The sequence below is a fragment of the Sorex araneus genome, chromosome 1 (assembly GCF_027595985.1).
Source record: "Sorex araneus isolate mSorAra2 chromosome 1, mSorAra2.pri, whole genome shotgun sequence".
Lineage (NCBI taxonomy): Eukaryota > Metazoa > Chordata > Mammalia > Eulipotyphla > Soricidae > Sorex > Sorex araneus.
This window is the reverse complement of record NC_073302.1, coordinates 383957234-383973312: the sequence shown is the minus strand read 5'-3', so window position 1 is coordinate 383973312 and position 16079 is coordinate 383957234.

Here is a 16079-nt window from a genome sequence, read left to right as displayed (position 1 = left end):
TTTTGAAATTGTCAATATAGGCCTTCTAATCTTTAAATCTTAAATTATCTGAGAAGATTAACTACCATTATTTTATGCTATGGGACTTAGTGGCAAAGAAAGCAAAGGAAATCTAACTTTTTTCAGACAAGTTCCTATGGAGGTTACATTTGGACAAATATTTGAAATAAGGTCCAGTGTATGTACGTAAACAACCAGGTAGTCATCATGAATACAGTAGATCTCCAAGGACATAAATAAGCTTTATTGTACACTTCTTAAAATTTAAAAATCCATCGTTGTGTTGCTACTTTCCATTTGCCCACTGGCAATGGCTGTCCTGAAGCCAAGCAAAGAAGAAAAAGAAAAGAAAAAAGGGACAGAGGCTCATTTTCACAGCAGTGCCTATCTGTGTGATGACCTGATTTCTACTATGATCTCTCTTTGGAGATCAAAGCAGGATTAATGTGATGCTTTACTGTTTGCTTCTTTGCACATCTCAAAGCTCTGGAGACTTACAAAATAAGTACAAATGCAGCCCTAGGACACAGGGGAAACGGAGTTTGAATGGGTGGGTTAAAAGTGGAAGGGCTTACTGTGAAAAGTTATCTGGGATTTGGAAGGCAATATACTTTTTTATACTTAGGCACGTTTGCTTTCCCTTTTCTCATTTTCTGGAATGAGGCTTTGGCCAGTTGATGATTCCAGCACTGAATGTCATATTAATAAATCTCCCCCACGACCTTCTAGCTTACTTGGAATGTTTTGCAGCTGCTAGTATGCATGAAAAGGGGAGGGAACCCTGCTGCATGTTTTCACAAAGAGGCATTTACACGGAGGATTTAAAAGTGAAGAACATCTTTTTAAATCCCCAAATGTTGAGTTTTTGTGTTTCTACTGCATGTTACATCCCTGCCTGCTGGAACCCCAAGGACAGATTGTTTCTACAGACTTTGAGAAGTGTGTGTTCTTTTATGGAAGAAAAAGGCAAGTCCCATATTCCTGGAATCTCAAAAAGGGTGGGTGGGTGGCTGGAGGGTTGTGATGATTTCATTTTTTAATGCCATAGTGTAGGCACCTCTAGAAGGGCATGGGAAAACTTTCATCCAACTTGACTGTGATTTTTAGCTCCAATACCTAGAAAAAGGTGTGGCTAGAGAGTAATTTGATGTGTAATGTTAGCTTAGCTCTTTTAGATACTCCATACTCCCGGGGAAAACTGGATTGCGGGAAGTCTGGCGTGCGATTATCTCACCCCAGATGTGATTCCAGTTTTCACTCTTGGTGTATGTAGTTCCACACAATGCTCAACTTTTCCACTACTCTACCGATCAGCCACACAGACACCCAAAGAGTGCCTAACACAGATGCCCAGCTGAGCCCTACTGGGTTTTATTTGCACGTCTAGGTTCCCTAAAGGTTAGCATTAAAGCCTTGTCTTTTCTTTCACCTCCTTCTCTCCTTCTCCCCTCCTCCCCTTACTAGAGGCCACATTCTAAGAGGATCCACGCTTTGAGACCAAGACCCAGGAAGTGGCTTGAGAAGGAAGTACTGCAAGATGAATCCCTGAGAAAGGTTTGGGTACTACCTGACCGCCACTCCACTGCGCATACTAAAGTCCTGGAAGGCAAAGAGATTCCCACCTGGCATAACATTCCTTATGCAGCTCCAATACGGTGCAAAACCCAGACCAGAGTTTGGCTACTTACAGAGCAGAGAGAGCTAAAGGGTTGGGCCCCCCACCCTGTGCTGAATTTAGGTCTCGGGCTGGAGTGCCCAGAGTACTTTAGATTCTGTATCCCTGCGGAGCCCGACTCCAGCTGCCAACCTCAAGCCGGTACCAGGGGAAATAAACCAGAGAAACCTGGTGAATTGCCCCAACTGGAAAAGCAAACCAACAGATATAAAGCTTATTGTCTGGAACAGAATTCCTTGGGTCAAGAATAAGGGAGAGAATTCAGATGAATGCCCATCTACACTCATGTCCAGTTGTTTTAAGCACAATCATCACAAAGCAATTTGGACTTTCCTAAGCCTTATCTTTTCGGTTTTTTTTTTCAGCTTCACTTAACAGTGGTGATCATTGTTTTCTCATTATACTAGTTTAACAAGGAAAAATTTTAGCTGAACAGAATCCTCAGGACTGTGTGCCTAGGAATCCTGGCAGGCTGGAGGGAGTCACCTGAAAATTCTTTGTAAAAGTTTGAAACATTGATAAACACCCCCTCCATCTTTCTTTCTGATTTCACACTACTATTTTCTTTAATGTTCTGTTTTTCCCATATTCATGTAACTTAAAACACACTAATTAGAGACCCATAACTCATTTATTTAAAATGTTAAGTTTTGTAAATATTTCCAAGTTCAAAATATCAGTAAAATTTAATATATAATTTAATTAAAAGCTGTATTTTGAAGGCCTTTACATTATCAAAATTTTTCTAATCGTGGGTACCTGACTGAAACACACTATTAGTTAGAATTCAATTAGTTAATTATTAAAACATTGTTTGGAGGGCTGAGATTTTGTAGTTTGTCATTTGCTAATTCACACAGTTGCTACTGAATTATATTTTTTTTAAGTTCTTATTGTTTGAATGTAGTATTTGGGCTTTGGGCTTATTAAGCTAGTGAAGAAACTCAAATTTAAGGAAGGGAGGGACAGGTTTCAGTCTCTTATACCCTGTAGAATAGTGGTTCATTAATTCTTTTGACTGGTATTTGTTAACTTCAAGACTAAACTTTAAGGGTAAATTTGAAAAATTTTGAAGGAACCATAACAGGAACAGAGGGTATGCTGTATCATATTTTTTTAATGTAAGGATGTTTAAATAAGTCAAAACCTACCAAAAAAGATGATATACTATACCCTGAAATATCTAAAGTGGGGTAAGGCTTTAAAAATGATTTCATCTAACAATACTTACATGTATACAACCAGTAAGAAGTCCATAACCACAAACAGGCAGCTTTGCTTTGCAAATTATATTCAATTGTAACTTTGCTGAGTTTATCTTCCATTGTAGTTTGGAATTGTGTGAGCTATGTATGTATAGGATCTATGTATATAAAAGTCTTCTACTCTATATATATTTAGACATACATTCTTTTTAAATGTTTACGTGGTTAGTCACTTTAAGAACATCAAAATAAATTGCACGTTGGCTTACACTATCTCCCAGGTATTCCCAAACACTGATGAACAAAAATCTTTATATCGGAAATGAAGAGCTACCCATTTAAAGCAAAGAATGGAAAGGGGAACTCGATTTATTCTCATTTGTTTATCGCCAGATATCCTACTCCCCCCCCCCCCCCCCCCCGCCCTTCCACACACACTCTGCAAATTCATTTGAATAGCTTTCAAGCCGGAAAATGGAAATGTGGCTCCTGCCCTCTATTTCAGCGGCAGCAGCAGCGTCCTGGCAACAGCGCAATTTTCTATCATCAAGGATAAATGGCATCGAACAGAACATTCTGATAAAAAAAAAAAAAGAAAAAGAAAAAGAAAAAAAAGAAAGAAAGAAGGGGGGGGGGCTTCAGCCAAGGAGCCCATGATTGCTGGCCTTCCTGTCTGTCATCCCTTTACAAAATCCTCTCCGCAAACCTGAGCGGCATGCTGTCAGAGCTAATAACGTCTTCTTAAGGGGCTTGGGGGAGGGAGGGAGAGGCACAGGCTTCCCCGCACAATGTTCCCATTTATTAAATCGAGTGCTTATTCTAAAATTTCAAATATCTTTGTTTGGTTCATTCCAAATTAAAAGCAAGATGTAGGAAGTTCCATGATGCAACAATTATTCGTGTCATATCAGAGAATCAAATCCCTATCTCACCCTTCTCCGGGTTAAGGTCGGACGAGGGGGTGGGGGGTGGGGAGGAGGAATCTGGAGTAGGGGGCCGGCCGGGGATCCAGACCCGAAAGGGTTGGGGTGGAAAAATACAAATCCGTCCGCCCTGCAGGTAGGCGGAGAGTAATTGAAAGACTGAGGAGCGCGGGCCGTTTCCCCGGGGAGGGAGCGCAGACTGCGATCCCCGGAGCGCGTGTGGGCGCGGTTCTCGCCACGCGATGCCGCGCGCTGGTCCCGCAGAGCTCGGGGCTGAGCCGCCCCGCTTTCCCGCGGGGCGCTTGGGACGTCCTGGTGGTGATTCCTGGTCCATTGAGAGCCCCTTCCACCCCGCCCCCCAAAGGCCTTTCCGCTCCGAGGCGGTGGATCCCCGGGGCCCCTGGATCCCCGACAGGGCGTCCCGGAGGCGGTCCCTTCCTCGGGCGCCTTCCCGGCGAGGTGGGGGACCCGCGCACGCGGACGCGCTTGCAGACCCGGGGCTTCTACGAGGCCTGGGCTGGTGGCCGCGGGCCGGGGCGGCGGGGATCGGGGTTCGGAGTTGGGTGGTGATCCCGCTCTAGTGCTATTTGAGTTCTGGGAGCATCCCCACTGAGGACTGCCACTCACAAGTGGAAGAGGGGAGCGCCACTGCAGGCGAGCTCTTCCCTCCGACCCGCCCGAGAGGGAGGTTTGGAGGTTTTGTCTGTTACCTCGTTGGGAGCGATGAGAAGAAGGACCTAAAACAGAGAAAGAATCAGATCTGAATGTCCTTTAAGGCAAATACAAAGAAAATTTCAAAGGTCAAAGGGAAATGTTCAAAGGACGAATGGGGAGGCTTGTAAAGAAGCCTAAGATGAAGAGACTCGACCAAGCAGGAAGCGTGACCCCAAGGGTGGAGAGCAACATTGGGAAGTGTGGGGCGGCGGCGGGTAATCAGTTCGGCTTCTGAAGAGCTCCTGAGGCTGACAACCGTGGGGGGATGGGAATGACGGGAAACCTTTGTTTAATGAGAAAACCTAATTATTGCGCATCTGGAAGTCTTGATCCCAACTACGAGAAGGCGTGGAACACCCCCTCTCCTCCCACCCTCCTCCCGGGGTGCAGTGCGCATGCCCGAGCTGTCAGCTTTGCATGATAAGGCACACACGTGAGCGCTCTATCGCGAAGCCCGGCTGCTGCAACCAATAGAATCCGACTCTTCCTGAACCTCGGGGTCACGTTGACGTTTCGATTCCCCACAATTGGCCTTTAAAATTTTCATTTTAAAAATTAAAACAGTGTTTCCGTATTGACTATCGCCTCGGCATGCCTGGTTTCTGTGAGCGACATTTTGGAACTACAAATAGATTTACGACAAGCAAGGGTTAAAAAGTATTCAGGATTTAAGAAAAAAGTTAGGAGGAGTCTCTTCAAAGAGGACTGGCGGGAAGGCAGGGAATCCTTAAGAGCCCTGACGCTTAAGTCGGTGTTGAATCTCTCCAGCCTCATCTGTCACTTGAAAAATCATACTTACCGCATTGACTTAATGACTTTCAGGAGCAGAAACATACTTCTTCAGATCTGGCTCGAGAAAACAACCCCAAACCCCACTCTTCCTCCACCCCACAGGTTGTCAGGAATATGGGGAACTAGCACACCTGTGCTCCATCCCACTTCTTTTCCCAGGCACCAAAAGGTTTGAGATCATGTGTTAGCCCCCACATCTGTGAAATGGGGCTGATTATAGAAAGGGCAGAGCAAACTAAAAGGAAGAGATGGGCATGTATCCCCAGATTGCCTGGGTCTCTCCCTTATCCCCCCAAGCTCTGAGGCTGGAAACTGTGAAGTTGATTCTCTGGAGCCGCAGAAGGGGTGGGCCAGCTGGGAAATATTACCCACCTTGCTCCTTCTGCACACCAACGCTGCTGTTTGCCCTCACTACAGCACCATCCTGACAGTTACCAACCACCCTGTATTCTTCCCACCATATATCCCTGCCAGAATTACTGCCCACAAGTGGGCCTCCAATGCCCTGTCTATGATGGGAAAACTACTTGTTCATGTCACTGAAATAAAACAGGTGGGGATTATTACTGCAGTTCCTCTTCCCTTTTGTGTAATTTACAAGTCTCCAAATGTAGGACTAGGCTTCAAATGCATTTGGTCAGATACATACTTTTTAGTACTCAACTCAAATAATGTGATGCTTAAAACCACTACAGCAATAACTGTCTCTTAGATTTTTCTCACCCTCCATGTCTACACTCCAAAAAGTCATTTTTGTACATCATAATGCAAACTCCAAGAGACCAAAGAGATAGTATAAGGGGTGAGGCACTTGCCTTTATGCAGCCAAACCCAGTTTGATCTTCTGCAGTGCATCTGGCCCCCAGAGCACAAGAGTGATCCCTGATGAAGAAATAAGCCCTGAGTACTGTCAGGTCACACCCAACCCCTCTCCCCAGAGAAACAATAAAAGTAAACACTAAAGAGTGACTTTTAATACTTACCTATTAAGACCCTGAGCAATGGTACAGTGGCTTGCATGGGGTTAGATTCAGGTTTGATCCCTGGCACCCTACATGGGCCCCTGAGCACTGCCAAGAGTGATCCCCTGAGTGAAGAGCCAGGAATAAGCCCTGAGCACTGCTGGGTATGGCCTAAAAACAAAAAATAAATTCTTACCTGTTAATCTTAGATCAATGACTTGACCAATAATTACTAAGTTAAATGTTACTTACCGATCAATATGTTTACCTATTTAAAAGATACCCACTGACTATTTGAAAGACAACCACTGAATCTTCAGAAATGCCAACTGGTAGTGTGTATAGATAGCTACAAATTCTACCAGAATTGTGTACTTGGCCTTATTTTTGCAAAATTAAGATTTTTCCTAAATCAGCCCAATAAAAAATTTTAAATACTTGCATGAAAAAACTGACATGTTTAAAATACTTTTTGAACACCAAAATTTAGGCTTTGTCTTATAGTTGATTTATCTTTGTGTTTTAAGGAAAACAATGGTGCATTGGAAGAAAACATGGGCCTTAGCCCTGCACACACACACACACACACACACACACACACACACAATCCATCAGTTAGCCAATAATTCTCATTTAACACACATAAAATGCAACCTTTCTCTGAGAATGGTTGAGATAAGTGAAGCAGTGATTCTTTCTGAGCATATTTTAGTGAGACTGAACCAACTTAAATCTCAAATTCATGTCCCTCTCTTTAGGCCAGTTTCACACATCCACGAGGTTACCTGATGACAATGACTGTCACCTCAAAGAGAAAAGACCAGCGAACACCATAAGAAAGTCTGGGAGTCAGAAGGAGTAGGAGACTCAGGTTGTTGGTGACCGGAAACCCAGCCACAGTCACAGGTTCAGCCTAAACTTCACAACCTCTTGGTTGCCCATCTGTGTCAAGTTAGGGTCCCTAGGGACCTATGCCCATCCCAGAAGGCATAGCTGGTCATTAGCAATGTGTGCCAGCAGGACTTGCTAACAAACCAACAAAGCTGAGGGCCTGCCATTCCCATGTGTGGCAGAAAACACTGAACACTGATTTAAATTGGAATTGGTCAAGTTTGGGGGAATGGCAAAAGTAGTATCATGAAGAAAGATTAGTGAGGATGACTATAAAATGCAATTAACATGGCAGAGGCTTTGGAGGCACTACCTTCTCAGGAGGAATGTGAGGGCTATGCCCACAAGTCAACTAAGGGGAGAAGTGGGGGTTCCAACTCCTCCAGTCTTGGACAATCAGGAATAGAAGGGGTAGGGGCAGGTGCTTTCCTATACAGCAAGGCAGCAGGAATTATGAATACTGGAGAAAAGTGGGAGACGGATGAGTCTAGTTCTATGAGACTCTTGAGGTGCGTCATTTCCTTGCCTGCCTGCCAGTTACTTTCTTGTACCTGGGACTCCAAAACCATCCCGCAGGATTTGTTCTAAGGACACTAAAGTTGTTCTAAAGAGGGGATGGGGTGGAGACACCTTTTCTTAAACTTTTCGAGGCCAAGCAATGAATTCAAGCACAGCCTGCAAGACAGCAGCTGAAGCCAGGTAACTCTGAATCAAGCAGCAAGACTTTCTGGAGTCCCGGGACCTTTGGGCTGAGAGCTGAGCAGGCATGCATCCCCCAACTGGCATTCTTAAACAACACGGATTACAGGCTGCATCTTGAATACGAATTAGCCTTCCACGATGGTGTGACTTCGCTTTGAAACTCAACTTGTCAAACTATGGTTTTAATTAAACATCTTCCGGCCCCAAAAGATTACATGTTTTGTAAAATATATCCTACCATGAAATTTACTTCCACGATCTGAAATTAGCCTCCTTGTAAATATTTTCATTAAAAAAAAGGAAGGAAGAAAGAAAGAAAGAAAGAAAGAAAGAAAGAAAGAAAGAAAGAAAGAAAGAAAGAAAGAAAGAAAGAAAGAAAGAAAGAAAGAAAGAAAGAAAGAAAGAAAGAAAGAAAGAAAGGAAGAAAGGAAGGAAGGAAGGGAGTATGTGTGAGAATGTAGCAGTTCATACTCTCTGCACTCCTTTAAAAACGACCTGCCAGCCGGTCCTGGCGCCCGACAGCTCCTGGGCTGGTCCGTCAGCCCGGGCTGGGACAGGAAATAGAACGCGCGCCCAGGACGCCCGAGTAACCCGAATCCGCCCTGGCAGGGGCGGCCCCGCGCTGCTTGTGCAGTTGGAGGCAATTCAGCAGACAGACAAGTTAATCCCGCACTGATTTGTTTCGGATCCATCTGCAGGACGCCGGATACCCCTGTTGGCGGCGGCTGCAGACACCTGCCTCCCTCCCCATTCCGGCCGCTCTGCTAGTCCCATAAAAGACAGAAGAGCGGGTAGGATGCAAAGGGCCTATCCGCAGCTTTCAGGACACTTTCCTTGGAAATAAAGCTCTCCTAAAACAAAATTCCTGGCTTATATTTAGCAAGATTGCTTCATGACCGTCCTAAACCAGACTATCCAGAACTGTCGCAAACCAAAGCCCCAAGCTTCTTTGGACTGAGAAAGGGTTCCGTTCCAGGGGCTCTTTCACCTAAGTAGCCTCCGGAGATATAGGACCCCCATTTCCCTGCATGGGGGCAGGGAAGGTGCCTGCACAAGTTGCATCTTTGTATTTAATGCAGAATTAAGAGCTGGGTCTCTGTGGAGTTCTCTTTTCCTAACTGCTCTCTGAGGAAACCTGCCAATTCTGGCGGGATTTGCTGGATTGAGTAAAACCTGGTGCACACGGAGTGGGGAGTACTGGTGAAGAGGGAGGGAGGGTGCATCTCCTTTCTGCCAGATAATTGGGATCCAAGAAAGGAGGAGGCTATTTACCGCGCTCCACCTGAAATAAGCAAGACCAATAACGCACCTCGCTTTTCGCCCTGTTTACTCCATTCCCATTCAGTGATTGGCAAAGTAGGCCCAGAAGGCAAAGGCAATAATTGCTTGGGAGCTCTCCTTACTAGGGAAGTGTGTAGGCATTTGAAGTGTACTAAAAATAAACGAAGGAGCGAGAAAAATGAAAAAGGGACAGAGTGACAATTTGCGGCAATTAAAGCGTCTTTGCATGTTGCTGGAGGAGCAGGGACCCACACTGGGTTTTGTTTTCCCAGGCTAATGGTGTGACTAACTCGTTAGGGAATTTTTGGCCCGGTTGTGAGTGTTAGTGTGTGTGTGTGTGTGTGTGTGTGTGGTGTGTACATGCGCACAGTCAAAAACCTAGGAGCAAAAAACATTGCAATAGCAAAGGGAAGAAGTCTGAGATCAATTCTAAGCCCCTCAAGAAAACGGGTGGGTCACGGGGAGAAGTAGGGTGCAACTCCTTCAACTCTGCCCCCAACCCCGCCCCCAGCCAATCTCAAGTGAGGGCCTGGGGTACTCCTCCACCACCTCTTCCAGGAACTTTGGAGAAAGTTTTCCTCACGGTGGTGTCTGTCTCACCTTAAAGGGGAAAAACATAGTACTAACGTTTATTTCACAACCACCCAGACGCTAAGGGTAAGGGGTGGGGAGGAAGGGGAAAGGGGGCGGCTTAGCCAAATCAAAGCTAGGGAGACAGTTTGACAGCGCGCATGAAATATTACTCTTGATTTTTGGGAAGATTTTCAAGAAGAGGGAGGGGGCGGGGTAGAGAGAACCACAACTTTCTCCTGTCACTCCAGCGGCCAGAGAGGGCTCTCATCCCTGCCACACACAGGAACACACAGGGAAATTGCTTCAAGATCAACGGGGGCTCTCTTCACCTGCACCATGAACTTCGCTGCCAGCGTGGGAGAGGATTCCCGGGTGTCAAAATTCTGCAGAACCGTGAACTGGAGAGCATCGGGTCTAACTCCGGGCCCTATGCTCTGCCTGGATCTGGCCAGGGTGACCGGGCAAAAACCCCAAACTGGCACCCCAAGATTACCCGGCCCACCCTTTCGAACAGCCCCACACCCTTGTCTAGTCTAGCGGCACGAAAGAGGGAGGAGGCGAAACTGCGCAGCCACCGCCCAAGTCCAGCCCGGGCTGGCTTCAATGAAAGCTGGCAAATCCGGCGAGTCTCGCAGAAATTTTCTTCGACCCTAATTCAATTTTAAAGCGGATTTTTACTATTAAAATCGCTGCCGCGCAACACATTGAATTAATCTGACTGTACGGTTTTAATTACAGTGAGGGTTTCTCTACAAATCTGTACAAGACAGTGGCTGGCTCTTGGAGGATCTCTGCCTCCTGAATTCCATTATGCGGCCCCACGTTCCCGCAGACGCGGCGCGTGGGAGCCAGCTGCGGGCGCGGGCGTTCCAGTCGCACTCGGCTTCTGCCCGCCCTCCGGCTCCTGCCCGCCCCCGTCCCTTCTTTCACTCCAGCGCCACCGAAAGCCCTGGACGCCGGCCTGTCAATTTGAGACGGCTGCACTGAAATCCCGAAATGCTAAACTCGCTTTCAAACTCTTGGACCCAAGACCTTTGAGCTTTGTTCTTATAAGGTCTCATTTGTTCAGGGACGCTGATGTCTTTCTCAGTTCTCTGAAGAGTCTTCCAGTTTCTACTTTACCGCTATTCGAATGAGCTCAGCTCTGCCCTGGGTGCTTGGGGAGGGCAGGCGTAGGGATGGGAAGGAAAGGGGAAAAAGGGAAGATGAGAGGGTGGTCCACGACTTCGGAACCAGGCATCATCCTGGCCCCAGAATAAACACACGGGAGGTGGCCTGTGGGCAAGCAGAGCTACTTTTCTCACTCTTGGTTGTGTCTATTTGTTGTGTCGCTAACATTCTGGGACAATGATTCCTCCCCAACGGGTCCTAGGAACCTTGGAGAGGCACACTCAACATGCAGAGGATTCTGACTTCATTCTCTTGTTCACGCTCAGATCCCATCTCTAACTCCTGTTCATTTGTTGTCACCCCTCCTTTCCCACCCTGTTCTTCCCCAGAAAGCATGTGGAAAGGAAAACGATGCACTCAAATAGGAACCCAAATCAGCTTCCAAATGGATGCAACACGCTCTCACTGGATTTAGAGAAGCAAGAGCTTTGATCTCTGTGGGGCAATGGAGACTCTTTGACAGAGAGAGGGGAAGCATGTTTGCCTTCTGCACAGAATGACTGCAACCTACAGAAAAATATTATTTCATTCACCTTAGCAGAATGCTAGGGAACTTTCTCCCTATTTTTTATTAAAAGAAATTTTGTTCTGAAAAGAAAAAAGAGTGAAAGAACACTGGGAGGGTTTTTAATTTTTGTCTTTTAAACCCTCAGTTCTTCTAAAAACTCTCAGGTCTGTTGCTCTCAATGGACATTTTTGCTATAACATAAATATATTACCTTTTCAATTAGTAGGATGCCTTAAAATTAAAGGAGTGAGTTTAGGATGTTTCTGTGGACAAGTGTAAATCTGAGGATCATCTAAACATTTGCTCTACAAGAATAGTCAGGTGTAGAACAACTCTCTAATAAAAAATAGTTTTTGTTTCTTTTTCAGTTATAACAAGAGAACCACCAAAGCTCATTTAATAGTAAGAGGGTCTTTTCTATCCCAGGGTTTTCCCAAAAATCTCTTCCAAACCTGTGACTCTCCCTCAATGTTGAGGCATTTGCTCCGACTTTGTTATTACTACTGCTGTCGAAGGAATTAAAGCAGAGATTCTTTGAGGCACTTAGGAAAACCTGGGGCCACCTATATTAAGTCCTTATTATATCTAAAAATAGTGTGTCATTTCCTATTGATGCTTGCTTGCTCCTGGACACTCAGGGCTGCATTTTTATCCTCCAAACAGTCTGGGGGTCCTGATTCCCAAAGGCAGACTTGATTAAAGCTTTTAGCACCCCTTACTTTCCTGTCTTTGCCCTGTAACATTTCCCTCTGAGTGGAGGGGATTCGGCATTGGTTTAGCCAAGAGATTAAAAAGATAAACCACCATTTATCTTGTTTTACTCAAACTATTCAAACATTATTGACTTATTTCCTCCCCCCCCCCCACAGGGAGAAAGTACAACATATATTAGGACCGGTCTCTTGTGCATGCTAAAAGAAGAGAGAAGTAGGGGATGGAAGACTGTGTACAATCTCCATACCAAAAAAGGTGGAAACATGTGTTTCCTCCCTGAGTCCATTCTTGGGCCAACACGGGTGATTCCCCCATTAAGAAAGCTTTGAGAGCTGACATCGCCTGGGAATGAGAGAGGCAGAAACAAAAAGGTGTAGAGTCTAAAGGGCTGATTGGCTTTGCTTTCCTAACTTCTCTGGACTCCAAGTTTGAAAGTCTCTGGGTCAAGGCTTCAAGAATGGCACGTGCTTATGTAACTGTTACTGAATTGGACTTTCTAGAAAACGTCTATGAAGCCCACAGTAGGTGTCACTGACCCTAATCAATGTCATCTATATTGAGGGTTCCTAGCTCTCTGGTTCTTGGGACCTTGGTCTGGAGAGATGAAGGAGATAAAGTGTTCCTAGATCTCACTGAGACCCTTTCTGTGTCTGTAGTGAACAGTACTCATTTTGCCACTAGATTTTAGAGCAGATAGGGCAGGAGGATGTTTGTTAATAAGAGAATATTGTGATTTATCACCAAAAAAAGCAATGACACAATTTCTGTACTTTCTCACATAGGATGATACTTTTTGGCTTCTCCTGGGGATATCATCCCTGGCCTGAGTTGAGAAAAGAAAAAAGGGAGCCCTCAAATGCCCTCACCCCAAGCTTCCCCAGGTGCATATGCAGGGGGAGGGAGAGGGGTGCCTGGGTTTCCAGGATATCAGGCACCCTTTTCCTCCACATGTACACAAACAGAACTCTACATTGAATGGGAAAAGACAAGCAGGAATTTTTTTTTTCCACCAATGTCTCCTGTTAAGAAGGTTTTATTTTTTTAAAGCATGGCTATGTAAATCAATACCAAGTTATTTCTTTGAATTCAAAAGCTATTTATCCAGGTCTAATTTCTTTAGAATTAACGTGATAACTGAGCCCAACTTAGCAACCAAACCCAGCCAGGATCTGGCCGGTTTGAAGGTTTGAATGTACTACTGCCAGCAAACCCTACCCAGGCACCCCACACATCAGCCAGGCCAACTCAGCAGTAAACACCCCACTGTAGCTAGTAGGACTACCTTAGATTTTCCGCCCAAAAAGACCATTCTTCCCACAGTTGTTGAGGTCAAACTGATCCAAATAGTTGACCTTGTATTCACAGCACCTAAGGATTTCTCTCTAACATTTCCGGCTGACACAGAAGACCTTCCATCCCCCACCTCAACACCTTACAAAGAAGAGGCGGTATAGGCCTTAAATCCTGCTTCTTGAAACTTCTTACTGAATAGAACCCTTACCTGTCACAGGGCCTAAAAGAGCCTTAGGGCTCTCACTCTCTGGGAACTGCCTACTTTACATCTATTTGAATGATAACGCCTTCGCAAGCCTCTCCAGCCGCCTCCCTACCCCCAGGGCAGGCCGAGGTTCCCATTTGAATCAGACAAAGAGGTGAGAGTTAGAGCCCCGGCTAGCGACCAGTGGGGGCATGGATCTGGAAGCCTCAGCGAGGCGTGCGCTTGCCTAGGAACCAGAACAACACGAGCCAACTTCTAGCCTCTTGCAGAAGGACTCGATTGTTACAAACCAAAGGTGAACGCCGAACGCTTTGCCTAGGCTCGCTACCGCCGCCCGTGACACCGGGCGAAGGGCGGAGAAGCCGAGACGGGATTCAGTGGAAAAGAAATGAGCTGCGAAGAGCGGCGCCAGTCGCTAGCAGCCTCGGCACATCAAACTTCTCGATCGGAGGCCACACGTGGCAGCCGCTCACGACCGCTCTCTGCCTGGCTACACCCGAGACCCGTGGGAGAGGCGGGACGTTGTCGCCTGCAGTGCCGATTGCGTCCCGTAAACGCGCACTGAGCCCTCTACCCAGCCAGGAGGGACCCCACGCTCTCAGCCCCAGTGGGTCTGTGGCAGCCCAATTCGGACGGCTCAGCAGGTCTCAGCAGAGAACCTTTGCATATGCAGCAATTGCTACCTCGGTGGGGTAGCACCTTTGCTCCTCGGGAAGGTCGCGCTAGGATTTTATTTTCTACCCGGCGAGGAGTGAGTGCCCTGCAGCTACACCTCAAATAATCCCAGCCCTCCAGGTTTCCGCGGGCGTAGAGCAAACTAGACCTCCTCACTTCACTCCCCCCCATCCCCATCCACCAAATCCCTTTGCAAGCAGAAGCTGCTGTGCCCTAGATTTGGTGCTCAGCATAGGGACCTTGCCAGGCCCGCCACTACTATCCCTACTCCGGGTGCCGCAGAAATTGAGGAAAGCCAGCGAGGCGAGCAGTGCACCTGTGATCATAAAGTGCGAGCATGGACGTGAAGCGGGGGGAGGGGGACCTTAACCGTGTTAACAGCAAGCTGCAGGGTATAAAGCAATAAAACTGCCACGTCTACCTGCTGGCTTTGAGGGCATTACAAACAAGCTCGGCGTGGAGCCCGGTTGCATCGAGAAAACGACAAGGAACTGGGGGCGGGTGTTCTCTTTTTCTGATCTCCCTTTTTCTTCCCACCCCCAACACACACACACACACACACACACACACACACACACACACATCTCCCTTACCCATCCCTTTCATTGTCCCTGAAGCTTTTTGTTGTTGTTTTAATTCACTGCCGATTTGTAAACGCGTGGATCGGGTTACTGGTTCACGTGTTAAAGTGCACCTCTTGTTTAAAGGAGGGGAACAAGGCACGCCACTTAAAAATGAATTCAGAGTTACTGAACCGGCTCCCGAAGCTCAAGAAGTTAAGCACGGCAGGCTGGGAAGGGAGGGGTAGGGGGGAGAAGAAGGTAAACGCTCGAGCCCCGGGAGCCCCAGAGAAAACCCGCTGGCTGCGAGCTTCAGGTCATTTGATAAAATGGAGGAAGGGAAGAAAGGAAAAAAGAAAAAGGCGAACTAGCCGGAGGATGCCTGGAGACCCCAGGTTGGGAGCTGGGAAATCAATTAGCATAAGCCGCTGCCGGGGAGTACCGCTCAATATGTAAATAGAGTGCGAGCTGTTACATCTGCAGCCACCTTTCCTCGAATTATAAAGGCGACTGGCACCACTAAATTGCCCAGTTCTGGGGTTTCTTGGATCATAAGACAAAGAGTCCAGGCTAATTAGTAGCAAGGGAGCCACCTCCCACCCCCCACCGAGTTTCCAAAAAGGGAGAAGAGGTCTCCGACCCAGCAAACCTGTACACACGCTGACCCGAGTCTCTGTACGGCCCAAACTCCGGGCTTAGGTCTATTCTGAGACCGAAAGCTGGCATCGAGCCGGTGAGGGTCTGCGCGTCTCGTCCACCCAGACGAGATCCACTGGCGGCAAGGGGGACCCGCACCTCCCCGCAGTCCCAGGAACCAGCCCCGGTCCCGGTCCCGATCCCGGCCTGGCCTGCCCACCTCGGCACCTGGTCGCCAGCCCGACTCTCCTACCTGGTGGCCCAGGCTGAGCCGCACTCCGGAGCTCCGCAGTCTCTGCTCGGCTGCCTGGACCCGAGTTGGGTCTGGAGACTTTGGAGAGAGAAAGGCTAGATCCACAGCCCTGGGCTGCTCCGAACTTAATGTCTTTCCCCAGTCCATCTTTGAAAGAGAAGTGGTTCTACCACCTGGATGTGAGGATATAAATCCCCTTGCAAATAATAAATGGATTAATAATAACAAGGTATGAAGTTCTTTTTATAGAAAAAAAGGAGAGAATTGAAACTAAATGCGGCAGTTAGACAACCATTTTGATAAGAGGATAATTGAGGCGACACTGGTGTATAATTAGAGGATAATTT